The sequence below is a fragment of the Podarcis pityusensis genome (assembly GCF_964106645.2).
Source record: "Podarcis pityusensis genome assembly, chromosome: 11".
In the NCBI taxonomy this organism is placed as follows: Eukaryota; Metazoa; Chordata; class Lepidosauria; order Squamata; family Lacertidae; genus Podarcis; species Podarcis pityusensis.
This window is the reverse complement of record NC_138036.1, coordinates 28,159,849-28,173,907: the sequence shown is the minus strand read 5'-3', so window position 1 is coordinate 28,173,907 and position 14,059 is coordinate 28,159,849. Positions and strand designations below refer to the sequence as shown.

The 14,059-nt window shown below is 41.9% G+C and overlaps 1 long non-coding RNA gene across 8 annotated transcripts in view; it reads left to right on the top strand.

The window, feature by feature from the left end:
• The window catches only part of LOC308458350, a 156,579-nt gene that overhangs the window by 99,573 nt on the left and 42,947 nt on the right, over positions 1-14,059 (top strand). For all 8 annotated transcript variants that reach the window (XR_013977250.1, XR_013977251.1, XR_013977252.1 and 5 more), the window contains one exon: positions 2,931-3,005. This is a non-coding gene — a long non-coding RNA (uncharacterized lncRNA). The remainder of the gene's footprint in view (positions 1-2,930; positions 3,006-14,059) is intronic.

The following is a 14,059-nucleotide window of genomic DNA, read 5'->3' as shown; positions in this document are numbered from 1 at the left end:
CTAGAGAGAGAACTACATACTCACTTTCCGTAGCACACAGACCATAACTCAGAAAAATATATTAAAGTTCCTCCAAAACAGTGGAGGTGTGTGGGAATTGCAGTTCCTTTTCACAATAGGAGTGGTGGAGGTGTATTTTCTAGAGCTGTAAATTTGGCGGATTAAAGTACAAGTCTGGCCTGGTACATGACCCTTTTTTTAGGATGGATAGTTTCAGAGAGTGATTGGTCCAAGGTCAACCAGTAAACCTCATGAGTGTTAAGATATGTGAACCACCAATACTCTAGGAACGTTCATCACTTTGTAACTAAGCCATGTTTTACTGCCTGTGCACTTTTTCTGAATGTGGTATGGAAAAGCACATGAATCTGACCTTTGGAGAGTTTGTAAGTAAACCAAATGTGTGACCATTTTCCAACTTAAGAGGAAGAGGGAAACTTTTGAACTCACCTTAAAGAGTCACCTATATTTCGATGCTTTACTCTGCTGCATATTTTGAGACTTTAAATCTCTGCTGGTTTTCTCTTACCAAAGGGTACATGGCCCACACTTGGATCTTGACATCTAGGAATTCTCCTTTTTATATAGCTTTTTTCCCCTTGAACCAACACATATATAAAAACTTTTCATTTGGTTTAAACCCCATAGGTGCAGGAAACCTGTACGGGTGATGAATGTGTGGCACATGGAAATTTCCTCCCACTACATACACAAAGCATTCTCCAACTCATAGAAAAAGGGAACACGCATGTGAACACCAGTGCTCATATCACATCATCTTGCAATTCTTAAATTCTGGTCCTATTAACTGTCTTGTTGTTAAAATTAGGTGATTTTAGACTATATATGAGATGCTTCTATAACTCCTGGATATTGTTGTTGTGTGGTGAAATATCATTGTTTTGTGAGAGGAAAACGAAAGGTACGCAACAGCTGTGGTCCCCCTAGCCTAAGGTTTAGGTCTTTTGCAACCTAACCCCTCCACTCTCCCTTGTGGCTACCGAGCCCTTCAGTTCCTTCTGCAACCCACATTCTCCTCTCAATTCCCGCCTGCCCCTTCTTTTGCCTTAGCTAAAAGGGTGGATTGCTGTGAAGTGCTCCCCCCTCTAATCTCTGTTTAACTATTTCCATATGATAACTGCTTTGAAGCCCTGCAGCCCAATGAAAAGGCCAGAAGCCACGGCTCTGTTGTGGGGGGTCCCCCAGGGAAAAAGTATGTAAACAAAGGCCAGCTCGGCAGCCTTTACACCTCGCTTTCCTCTTCCTTTCTTGCCTGGATCTCAGGTGGAATTAAAGGGATTAAAACTGAGAGTAAATGAGGCGAGTGTGCAAAATGACTCCTTTCTGAACCAAACGGCATGTTCCGTGCTGGGGAAATGAGATACACATTTAAATCTCATCCATCCACCGCCTGTGGCCACCACCGTGTACCTGCCTACTTAGCCCAAGGGTTAATTAATTGAGGCTTCAATGCACTATTGCAAGAGCATTATTGCATTTGATACTCTACATCTGTGATTTAAAACTCTTTCAGTCCCTTGTCAGCAAGGGAGGGTTTTAACTAGGAAATTAGCATTCAGATAAGGGTACGCTCTATTTGCTTCTGAAAGGAAGGAAATATTAAGGATGCTAGTGCACAAACCACAGTATAATATTCTGTCCCATCATGGATAGGACTCCTGAGCCCAGCTTCCCGGGGGTGGGGGGAGGATGTAGCAGGATCAAGGGACATCTGAAAATGGCTATGTAACCGCCAGAAGAAATGAATACAGTGGTACCTTGGGTTATGAACTTAATTCGTTCTGGAGGTCCGTTCTCAACCTGAAACTGTTCTTAACCTGAGGTACCACCTTAACTAATGGGGCCTCCTGCTGCCACCGCACGATTTCTGTTCTCATCCTGAAGCAAAGTTCTTAACCCAAGGTACTATTTCTGGGTTAGCGGAGTCTGTAACTGAAGCATCTGTAACCTGAAGCGTCTGTAACCTGAGGTACCACTGTACATGGTAGGGAACAAGCTACCAAATGCATTTCAACCAAGATGGTTGTGTCAGGCTAATATATTAAAAACACCCTGACTCTTTCTTTGCTTTTAAATGTATAATTATTCAGGTCTGATATTTGTAGTTGGATTCATATGAAAGTTAGTTATCAATTGGATAGGAATATTAAGAGTACTCTAGTTAGCTTTTATTGTCTCTTGGTAAGTAGAGAATTTAAGATTATCTTGCATTTGCACCTTAGTCTTGTATACTGAAATAAGCATGTACGGCCTTCAGCTACTAAAACTCATCACCATTTTCCAATAGTGCTGTAGAGTATAGATAATCAGACTATTCAGGAATAAATAAGACAGCCTTGTATATTAGACTAGAAAAGTTAATAGTCTTTCTTTCTTTCTTTCTTTCTTTCTTTCTTTCTTTCTTTCTTTCTTTCCGACTGACAATTGCCTTTTACAAGTAGACTGGCAGAGGAGGAATGAGTCCCTTGTCTGCAAGCATGCTCGGTTTCTGTGCTTGCCTGCATGTCATCTGGGGCGACCAGGCAAGTAATTAAATAGAAGACTGAATCATGGAATATAAATATATGAAGTGTAGTATATGGGTTTTTTTTAGCCTTAAAACACATCTGACTGGACAGTTAGCTGATCAGTACATACATGGTGTAAAAAGCAAAAGTTGCATAAAGTGTAGCTAAGCAGAATTATACCAATGTAGATATTATCTAGTTATGCAGAAGCAGGCCTTATACTTCCCAGAGACAGCATTTACTAACAGGAGAGACTGAGGTACTGTACATACAGCAGTTTAAAGTGAATTTGATTTATCCAGTGTGTGCATGTATTTTATATGTCATCCACATGATGCTGTTTTCTTTCAAATGGTAGCCTGGACTGTTCCTGTTTTTAATTTGGATTTTCTGCATCTGCAGATAATGCGGTAAGGAAAACAACAACATAAAATTGCATGTTACCCAACTTTGGATGTACTGGACTGCATTGTATAGGTAGGTGACTTTAAAAAAAAACGTGTGTAGTGTTGTTTTGCTGGGTACCGTCTATCATTGCACCCCTACTTTTGTTGGCAAGGCACTCCTCAGTGGGTTGTTTGTGGATCCAGGCACTTCTTTTATGCAAGTCTGCTATATCTCAGAAATAATAATAGGCTGAGCACACGGGTAAAAAATGCCTGCATACATGCCTACAGTGGGCCTTAGTTTTTCAGAAGTTATGAAGGGTAAGGAATTTAAGAGAAGGGAGCAACAACCCACATTGCAAGTGCAGCCAACCACCCTCATTAGTATAGATGGGAAACGCTGAGATATAATTCAACTGAAAGCACTCATTGTTGGCAGACCTTGCAGCTAGGGTGAATTAGATTGGAAAAATCACTTACAGTTTCTGGAGTTCAAAGGTTTTATTCATGCAGGAATTATTTACAGGATGAGTGCAGATGAGACAGAGAAAATAGCAGAGATCTTGTCTCAACAAGTTGGGAGAAAGAGAAACAAACAAAATGGGTCTGTTCTTAGGGGAAGAGTTAACTAGACAGAGGCTACGCAAACATTGTGTAGTATTAGCTAGAAGTTTAGTAAAAAGGAAATGCATTCACTTTTCTCTAATACTCTCTGCTGCAGTCTGTGGTGTGGCAGACATGGTGGGGAAAGCCCATCTTGGGGTCATAGTTGTTGCCGAGGACATGCACTGATCATGTAGACTGAAGCTGAAAACAAATGCCTGATTAAACCAGGGATGGGGAACTTGTGGCCCTCCAGATGTTGTTGAACTTACATCACCCCAACCATTGGCTCTGACTCCGAAGGGCCACAAGTGTAATTCAGCTAAGGGACAGTATATGTGTATATGTAAAAGAGCATCATGTATATATTAAAGATACCCTGGAACTCTCTTTGCTTTAAGTGATTCAGATGCAAGTTTTGGGCATTGTGTACAACCAAAAGCTATTGATAGATACATCATTCAGAACAGCTCCATTGGAAGTGTCAAAGCTCCTGACTGGTGCTTCACAGCACCAGATTTGAATCATGGAAATAGGTTTTCAAAATATTAGGTAAATGTGGTGGTGGAGAATTCAGATGGAGGTACCATTAGCAACATGTTGCAGTGTCCTTGATCAAATACTCGGAAGGTGTTGAAGTCTTTCCAAACACAACCAGAGTTCTAGGTGCCCGCACCATACAAACTACAATCCTTTTTAGGAATATGATTCAACATGGCATAAGGTTATTTGACAAGGAGGCTGCCATTGTGTCTTTAACTAGCACAAAGCACAGTCAAGATTAGCTACCCTAGAGAAGTGATGGTTTCATGAGAACCACACCCCCAAAGTTGCCTATTTAGCAACTGTAATAGGACTTTTTCAGTTTCATAAAGTACCTTGATAACTGGAAAGTGCCAGTTAATGGCAGAATGTTCCAACTATGAATTTCACAGAGATTAATTTACCCCTTTAGAATCCTAAGAAGCCAATCAAGTGGCCGCCCCAGTCTTAGATGTTTTACAATCTCTGTGGGCACAAAGCTCAAACGGAAACTACCGTTCAAAGTCTAAACTGTCATCTTCATCTTCTTCCAGCATAAAAATACAAATTTTTCACCATATAAAGATTTTTTATAATAGCAATAAAGCAACTCTAGAGAACATGGTTGTCTTGAGATAGTTTAACTGTGCCTGGTACCTCATAACACCCTGGGGATGTGGCCGCCTCATAATAATCACTTTCTTTAGCATGCCTTGCTCAATTAAGGAATGGAGCTAAAAGGTCAGTGCAGGATAAAAATGTAAATCTGAAAAGTTTTCATCTTGACCCTAACTCCTTGTCATAAAACCTAAATAATATTCTGCTGCAATAATAGCGTTCTGAATCTCCACCCTGATATGTTAAGCTGGCAGGAACCAGGATATGTTTTGCAGACTAGCACACTATCTTGGAGCAATTAATTCAAAATAGATCATTTGCTTGCTTGTTGGGTGAGGAGATGGGCTAAATCACAGCTGTTCTGCATGCCAACAAAGGGATATTTATCTCTTCTCGTAGCAACTCTAGTCAGAAGCAGGTTTTTACTATTAACATAGAATTGGTTTCTGTCAAGAGCTATCTCCCCTCTCTTGCTGCCCCCAATGGCCAAGGCTAGGCATACAATGCATTAGAAAAGCTAATATTTTGCATTAAGGCTGGGCCTACATAGGACCAATCAATCCAGATTTAGAAAAATAATGACCTGTGTTTTAAGCCGGTGATGTGTACACAACCATAGTTTCAATGGTTTCAACACTAAGCCTGCTGCAGTTATGGAATCATGGGATACATGCAACGCATTATCCACTGTGATTTACTAAGAGGGTTCCTTTGAATAGTCCATCCATACATCAAGTAGGGGCAGTGGGGCACATAGGGACACTTTCTTTTGGCTGCCTTGCCAAAATTCTTTTGTAAGTTTTAAACATTTGGACATAGAGTTGAAGTGAAGAGGGAAGCAGGGAGAATCCCTAGGGGCCAAGTTATATGTTCATCTTACTTCTCCTGATCTCTCTCTTTCTCTCTCCCCACTACCTTACTACCCCATCCTATTTTCCTCAAAGAGAAGGAACTTTCCCTGCTTATATGCTGCTACCTTCTCAGGAAGCCTCTGTGAAGGGAATGCAGAATCCTCTTATGAATCCCTTGTTGGAGAAAGGGTAGATGCCCTCCCCAAAGTCCACATTTTCAGTGAAAGGCCTGTTTAGTTCAGCTTCTAGTTGCTTTTCATTGGGTTCAAATTTTAAGCATAGGCCTTTAATACATTTTAATCCTGACTGTGCATTTTTCTATTGTATCTCCTCTCTGCCCCTAGAGCTAGGACATGGATGTCCAAATAAAACTGGAAAATTCCGCTGTAGAATAGGTTTCCACTGTTTGGTTTGTAATCATAGAAAGACAGGATATAACTATAATAATATATATGTATTAAAAATGTGTTTGTGAGTGGAGAATGAACCTGTACAGCAGGGTACCCTCTAGATGTTGGGACACCAATTTTCAGCTCTAGTGGGTTGTAAATTATAGGTTATTCTGGAAAGGAGGAAAAGACTCACTCTTTTACATGGAAGATGCTTGATGTGTATGGGGGCTGGGAAGCATGACCTGTTGCATTCCTAAATGCCAGCTCAATAATCAAGATGTGACAGTCCTGGAAACATACCAGAACTGCTTTATTTCCTCGCCACAAAGCAAATACATATATATATCACCTATATTGCCTCCAAGAAGAAGAAGAGTGAGAAATTCAAGCACACATCAGCAGGATAGCCGCTCTGGAGGCAGAGGCGGAGCTAGCTGCTCCGGCACCCCAGGAGGGTGCCGCCTGCGGCGAGCATCCCGGGGGGGCGGGGCAGCAGTCACCCTGGGTCAGGCCACACCCACTGCACCCCGTTCCTTCGCTAGTGTCTGGAGGGGCAGGCTTGTCGTGGACTTTGTTGAGTGGGAATGGACCTCCTGGTTATGGAGGGTGATGTGGAGCTCCTCCTCAAAATCCCTGGTTGGGTTAACCAGTGTCTACATCCACCTTGCCCCTGACAGTAGGCCCAAGAGCCCACTGTTTCCACCATGGCCCACTACCCGAGGACCCCAGCCAGCACAGCATTTGGCTGAGCTGGCTTAGCAACAGGCATTATGTGTATTTTAATGAACTGAATAGAGTGAAAGATTATGAGTCGGGGGGGGGCTTGGAGAACATGTGTATGCCGGGGTGAAGCGGGGGAGAGGGTGGCTGGAACCCCGGGTGCACAATTTTTAGGGCCGCCCCCCCAGGAATCCCTGTCCCACGCTGCCTGCTGCTCTGACCATAGCTCCTTACCATGTGACAGGAAAGTAGTTGTTATATTGGCAGCTTGCCCATCATAAAGAGCAGAATGCCCACAGTCTCTACAGTCAAAATGGCCTTTTAGTTTCACTGTTGGTGATGTGAAATTTCTTCCTCACAATTAAGTGCACTTGTTCCAATAGTGCATGCCATGCGTCCCTTTCTGGATGCTGTTACTGATATCATTCGAGAGAGCAAGGAAATCCCACAGCACCACTTAAAAGCCCTTTAAATGTTAAAATGTTTTATATCCTGAGAGGCTGATCTGGTGAGCTTTTCATTTTATTTTTGCATTTTTTAAATATGGTAAGTTTTGGTGTTCCTTAAATATGAATCTTCATAGTGGCTAAAAGACTGAGCAGGAAAGCAGAAAGCTCCCAGTTTGAATCTCTTCTCTACCATGAATTCACTTGGTAGCCTTAGGCAATCTTCTTAACTTCTGCTCTCATCTGCAAAATGGGGGTAATACCATGCATTTAGCTTACAAGGCTCTTGTAATAATTACAAGCTATTGTATGTGAAATGATTTGAATTGTTATACAGTTGCTAAGTATTTGTTGTTGTTTATATCTGATAGATTTAAAAATTAGGCTACATTTCACAATGACTTGATACTTTCTGAAGTCTCACACCACTGGTATTATCTTAGGGCTGGTAATGGCATAGCACTAAAAGTAAAATCAAGATTATTGTTTTTAATTGTCTGGTAAGGGCTTCAATTTATTTCAGAGTACAGTAATGCACTAGATTATTTCCTGCACATTTGATACTCCGGCTCTAGAATAGAAAGCAAATACTGCTTTCCTTTCCCATTAGAATACAAAATATCATAATGGCATCCTGATTTTGGCAGCTATTAATCTTAGCACTCCCTCAAGTCAATGAAAATGCAACTTTATGTGGTGCACAATGACATTAAAGGCACACCTGTATTCAAAATGTGGCTGTTTTGACAGAAGAGATAGAGATTTAAACAGGAGTTTCTGCTCTGGATCTGTTCTGTGGCATAAATGATGGATGCAGGAAAATAATACATATTTTCATTGCTTTCAAGTAATAGAATCTTCATTCCATTCATGGCCCTGGCAAATAGGAATGAAAGTGTGATTTCTGTCATGGAAACAGTTGCATGTCTTTCATTCTCTCACTGCAGAAAGAAAAAAAAGGGGGGGGGAGATACTGTGTTGAGAAAAATAATCTGATTGATATCAATTTAGATCTACTCCTGAGTACTTCAATAATTGTTTTCCTGTGGCATCAAGACTTGCTCAGGGTATGTTCCACCTACAAAAAGGGCTACGATACAAAGTGCCATTTAAGTAGCTCTGGCTGTCCAGAGCTTTTGGGGCTTGAGTTCTTTCTCCCACTGTCTTCATACTGTTTGGCAAACCACTTTGGAAACTGAGGAGATTCTCTAAAGCAGCATATTATCCTTTCTGCTGTTGAAATATCCCCCTCAGAATAGAACTTGGGAGTACATCTTCATTTAGTCAAAGTAGTGATGTTAAATTCTCGAGAATAATCTTTTGGAGAATATTCTCGATTAATGAGGTGTGTACATTTAAAGCAGCTGTGTAGAGGACACAGAACTTACAGTTTGTAGAGAATATTCTCATCTCACATCACTAGGTAGGCGTCAGTGTCAGTAATTTCAATCTGAACTGGAACCAATACATTGGTTATCGAAAACATGTTTTTACATGATACTGACAGGATTATAGTTTTTTTCATAATAACCTCTCTATTGCAGAAACATTTCCATTAATAGAAATATATTTTGTACTTGGCAGGTCTCATACTCTCTCACACAAGCACGTGCCACTTGCCCTGCAAGCTCTTTCAGCTGCAGATGCTCAGCACTGCATCTGAAATGTCAGTCTTTTTAGAAAAAGAAGTATATTGTCTGTTGAAGCTTGACTATGGAATTCAGAAGTTGGTAACTTGACGAGTTTATTAATAAGGTTTTATACAGATCTCTGGTAGAGCTCTTCATGCAGTCGTGCACCAGGGTTTCTCTTACTCCAAGGGCAAAGAAGGAAGGGGTGTGTGTGTGGGGGGGGGTTATCCATACAGCAGGGATAGCTAACCTGTGGCTCTCTGGGTTTTACTGGATTACAACTACCCTCATTGATCATTTGAGAAGTAGAATCCAACAGTACACAGCTAATTCACAGAGCCTAAAAATAACACAGCTGATTTGTAATCAGGAAAGGGGCAGCTTGTTGCTGGTGATGCATCGTATTCTTTGTTTTTTGAGCTTGAAATGCCTCCTGTATCTGGAGTCCATGGTGAAGGGCTTTGGGTCTGATCCAGCAGGGCCCTTGTGTTCTTTAAAGTCTGAAATCAAGCTGAAAGCAGATTCTTGAAGAGAAAAGTTGAATCCACCCGACATTTGACGTAATGTTGTCACAAACTCATTTTTAAAATTACGGGAAATCATTTCAGGGATAATGGAAGCAGTGTATTGTTAATTAGAATAACTTCTAATGGTGCAGGCTGCATAATGGGAGAAGGGCAGATGCTGCCATAGGAAAGAAACCCAAATTTGAATGCATGCTCCTCAAACAAACTCTGTTGGCAAAGGTACCATTAATGTTGGGGGGAAATGTGTGTAGGAAAACAGGGAGTAAGGCTACTTAGCCGTTCTTGTTCACTGATTCTACCTTGCAAATGCAAATTATCTCCTACATCCTGCTTATTTAGTTTAGGTTCAAAACCACTGGGACAATTGTTTTGTAACTTGCAATTCCTCTCTTTATCCTCTTTGGTGTCTTTATGTGGGCTGTGGGGGGGGGGTCTGAATTGTTGCAGTTTACTAACATTACATGCACTTATTGGAACCTAGGTGCTTGAGAACAAAGCACTGAATGTAAATGAAATACCACATTAAAAGCGGTTTGTTTGTTTGTTTTGTCTGGGTTTAATAGGGGAAGACCTGCTTTTAGAAACCAGGGGCGTAATGTGAAGTGTGGGGCCTCATTAGAACAGCCATTCCTGGAATCCCAGCAAAACACTTCACAATTCACACAATTCACGCAGTTTTGTTTCTCTGCAACTAATTATTTTTATGTTCCGGTAATGCCCTGGGCCTTCAGGAGAGCTGATTTTACCTCTTTCTTTTTAGCGTAGGCCACAAATGCTTAGAATAGAGAGGTGAGTGCCTTTTCCTGCTCTTTGGCTCCAGCCAATTTTATGTAATAAACAAGATCAATTAGACTGGTGTTTGTCCTGACTGTTTCTCCTTCCTTTCCTTTCTGGCTGTTCAACCTGAATACCTTCTCCAAAGTACTCCCTCCTCCCTGCCCTTATCTACAATATTTTGTTAAATGTCATAATAAATTGATTGTGGGAGCCTTAAAGAGAAAGGGAGAATAGCGAGCGACCATGTAGGGCAGATTAAGAATAGAAACCAGAGCATGAAGAGATACTTCAAGCTTTTGCATTTCCCCCTGATGAGGCATTCCCTATTTATTAAAAATAAATTAATGCACTGCTTACGTTGGCCATTTTTCTGGCTATATCTATTTTCACCATTAATTAATGGAGAAATGAAAGATTGTGCACAGTAAGCCTTAAACAATATGAATGAATGAATGGGAGAGCTGGGTGAATAGAACTCCTCCTTCCCCTCCTTTTAGAAGTACTGTATAAGGGCAGTGAGGCTTGCTGCATAAATAAGCACAACAGTTCTGCCTCTTTCTTTTTACTTTTTATTCTTTCCAATACTAGACTAGTCACACACAGCAGACAACAAGAATCAGAGCTCTGGAGTACTGGGCAGAATCTGGATCAGGTTAAGAAAAGTTGAGAACCTTTAATACAGGGATAGCCAACGTACAGTGGTAGCCACTCCAACTCCCATTTGCCTCAGCCAGCATGGCTTGTCATCAGGGGTGATGGGAGCTGTAGTCCAACAATATATAGAGGGCACCATTAACCATTAAACTAATAATATGAATATACAGATGACCCATCCACCAACATCCATATCACCAAAAAAGGCCTTGGTGAATAGGTGCATCTTGAGTTGACAAGAAAGACTCAGTAATGAGACTGATTGACATACCTCCAAAGAGGGGGCCTTCTTTGTGGCAGCACCGCAGATCCCATATTGAGTCAGTGCCTGACTGGTCATACCCATTGGCAGGGTGGCAAGAAGGGTGTCCCCTGCAGATTGCAAAGTCTGGGCAGACAGATAAAAAGAGAGGTTCTCCTTTAAGTATTTGAGGCTCCCGCAGTTGAGCAATTTCCTATGTCAGCATTAGGGCATAGTAGCATATAGACAGCCAGTGCAGATCCTGGAGAATTAGCATTTTTGTCTCTAGTTTGATACATAGTTCAGCACTCCAGCATTCACATTCTGCACTAGCTGCAAACTTGCAGACAGTTTTCAAGGGAAGCCCCACTCTCTCAAGCTCTCGTCTTGAATACGCATATATTTTTTCCAAACTGAAAGGAGGGCATAATGTAACATTATTTTAGTACTTTGTTATTTTATTTTATTTTAAAATTATATCCCACTCATCTGCCCCTGCTCACAGTACCTTTAGGGTGGCTAACAATAATAGTAAAACCACTATCAACATAATTAGATCCCTGGTGGCCCATATAGCCCAGTAACCTGTTCTTGCAGTGGCTAACCAGCTGCCTATGGGAAGCCCAAAAATAGTTCCTTGGTGCAGCAACACTCTCCCCACTTGAGCCCCCCAACTACAGTGGTACCTCGGGTTACAGGCGCTTCAGGTTACAGACTCCACTAACCCAGAAATAGTATCTTGGGTTAAGAACTTTGCTTCAGGGTGAGAACAGAAATCATGCTCCGGCGGCGCGGCAGCAGTGGGAAGCCCCATTAGCTAAAGTGGTGCTTCAGGTTAAGAACAGTTTCAGGTTGAGAACGGACCTCCGGAACGAATTAAGTTCTTAACCCAAGGTACCACTGTACTGATATATAGATATATAGATATAAAGATATAGATATGTGTGTTTGTGTGTTTGTGTGTGTATGTTCAAAGAGATCAAAGGTTGGGTTTGGGGGCAGGTTCATGTCACAGTAGCATCTAATCTAAACATTTGTAAATAACTATTCGAACCAAACATTCTCACATGTATGCACACTGACATTTCAAGGTGCACAAGTCTGTGTAGGCAGAAAACTCCTACCTCATATCTCTTAAAACCCTCAGAACGAGATATTCCATATGATCTCTGGGCAACTGCAGTTTCTGTATTCAAGGATATGTTACTAAAAACAAGCCTGATCAACACAGTGGGGCATAGTCTGCAAAACTGAGCTGAGCTGAGCACAACAGCAGCTAACTAAGTCCATCTTGATTCCTATTGTACCCATCAATGTTGGAAGGACAGCGCTGATGCAGGCTTTTGGGAGGGAGCTGCTGGGGAAGGAGATGCAGCTGCAAAAAGCAATCCTGAAGTTCTTGTGGATCTTGGCTAGGGCAAGGGAGAGAAACCAGCCACCCCTAGACAAATGAATAGCCCACCAAGTATTCTCTAATTAAACAATAATAATTCACAACAGTGGAGGAGAGTAAGAGATCGTGCTCCCACTTTGTTTTTAGGTACAGAAAATATGTTCTCAGTGTTTGAGGATGCCTGTGGAGGGGTGCCTGGGACAACCAGACCGAACTGCACACACAGGGTTTCTCCCCTCCCATGCAAGGGATAAATCTGTAAAAATGTGCAAGTGGAGCCACTGAAGGAAATCTGCAGCAGCCCATCCCAGCCAGGCAAGATGAATGGCAGAGAGAATGGAGGCTATTTGAATACTGATGTGGCCCTCACTTTCTTCCATTTCCATTAATGACATGCTCATCAAGGGCAAACAATGGGACCGGCTGCCGGCGCCTGTCACACTGTGTGGGTGCTGGGAATGCCAGGCTGTCATCCCAGGGCTGCATTTAGAGACCTGCACGCTAATAAGAAGTGCTCTGTGCCATCAATGCAGACAGGTGCTTCCGAGGCTGGGACATGCTCCATTCCCTTCTCCTGTAACCCTCCTCTTTGGCCCCCCTGTCAGACACCATGAAATGCACAAATTAACAGCCCCATCATGTTGGGCGGCTGCTGCTGATGGTGAAAGCAGAAAATCAAGTTGTCACCCAGGGTGCAGCTATAAAGCCTCATTTCTCTCTGGGTGCCCTATAATAGCAAATGCCAGACAGCTGGATGGATGGGAAGCTTTAGATTAAGGCCCTGATGCATTCTGGCCAGAGAATTAGCACTGGTGTATTTCCACTTGGGTTATTTGTGCACAATACAAACATCTGGGAAAAGCCCAGGCTTAAGGGCATATATATTACCTTGCTTCATCCCGTACACCGCAAGCAATGAATACAACCAAAGTAGTAAGAAACCACAATAATTCCTTCCTCTAATCTACCCTCCACAGCTCAAAAAATTCTCAATACTGACACTACTAGACTTATTTGTGACTTCATGGTACTGAGAGGGCTACTTTTCTGTTTACATGTGACAGATTGTGCCACAGTGCAAATTACTGAAGTTGATTACCTTTGGTCACATTTCTAAACTCAATAGCTTCAGCAATCAATACAATCAATTGGGGAGGTGTTCCAATTTCTGACTCTTATCTTCAGGAAGGTAAGAAAGGAAAAGGCACCTTTCTGGGTATTCCCAGTTTATTGCTTTACAACACTACTTACCCTACTATTCAGAGGCAGAGTTTAATTTAAGTCAGCATTAATTAATATTTTGATATTGGAACATATTGCTAGTAGTAGGGCTCAGCTGTGGTACATCTGAAATTACAGTTAAAGTGGACTACCTTTGAGCATGTGCAGAATGTCCTTTCCTTCCTTCACCGTTGGGTGTCTATAACTAACTTCAGTTCCCAATCACTGCCACAGTATCAGGATTTGGCAACACCTGGACTTTTAATAAATCTTATTTTAGAAACTTATTTTAGATGGTGACAGCAGTCACGAAATTAAAAGACGCCTGCTCCTTGGGAGAAAGGCGATGGCAAACCTAGACAGCATCTTAAAAAGCAGAGACATCACCTTGCCAACAAAGGTCCGTATAGTTAAAGCCATGGTTTTCCCAGTAGTGATGTATAGAAGTGAGAGCTGGACCATCAAGAAGGCTGATCGCCGAAGAATTGATGCTTTTGAATTATGGTGCTGAAGGAGACTCTTGAGAGTCCCATGGACTACAAGAAGATC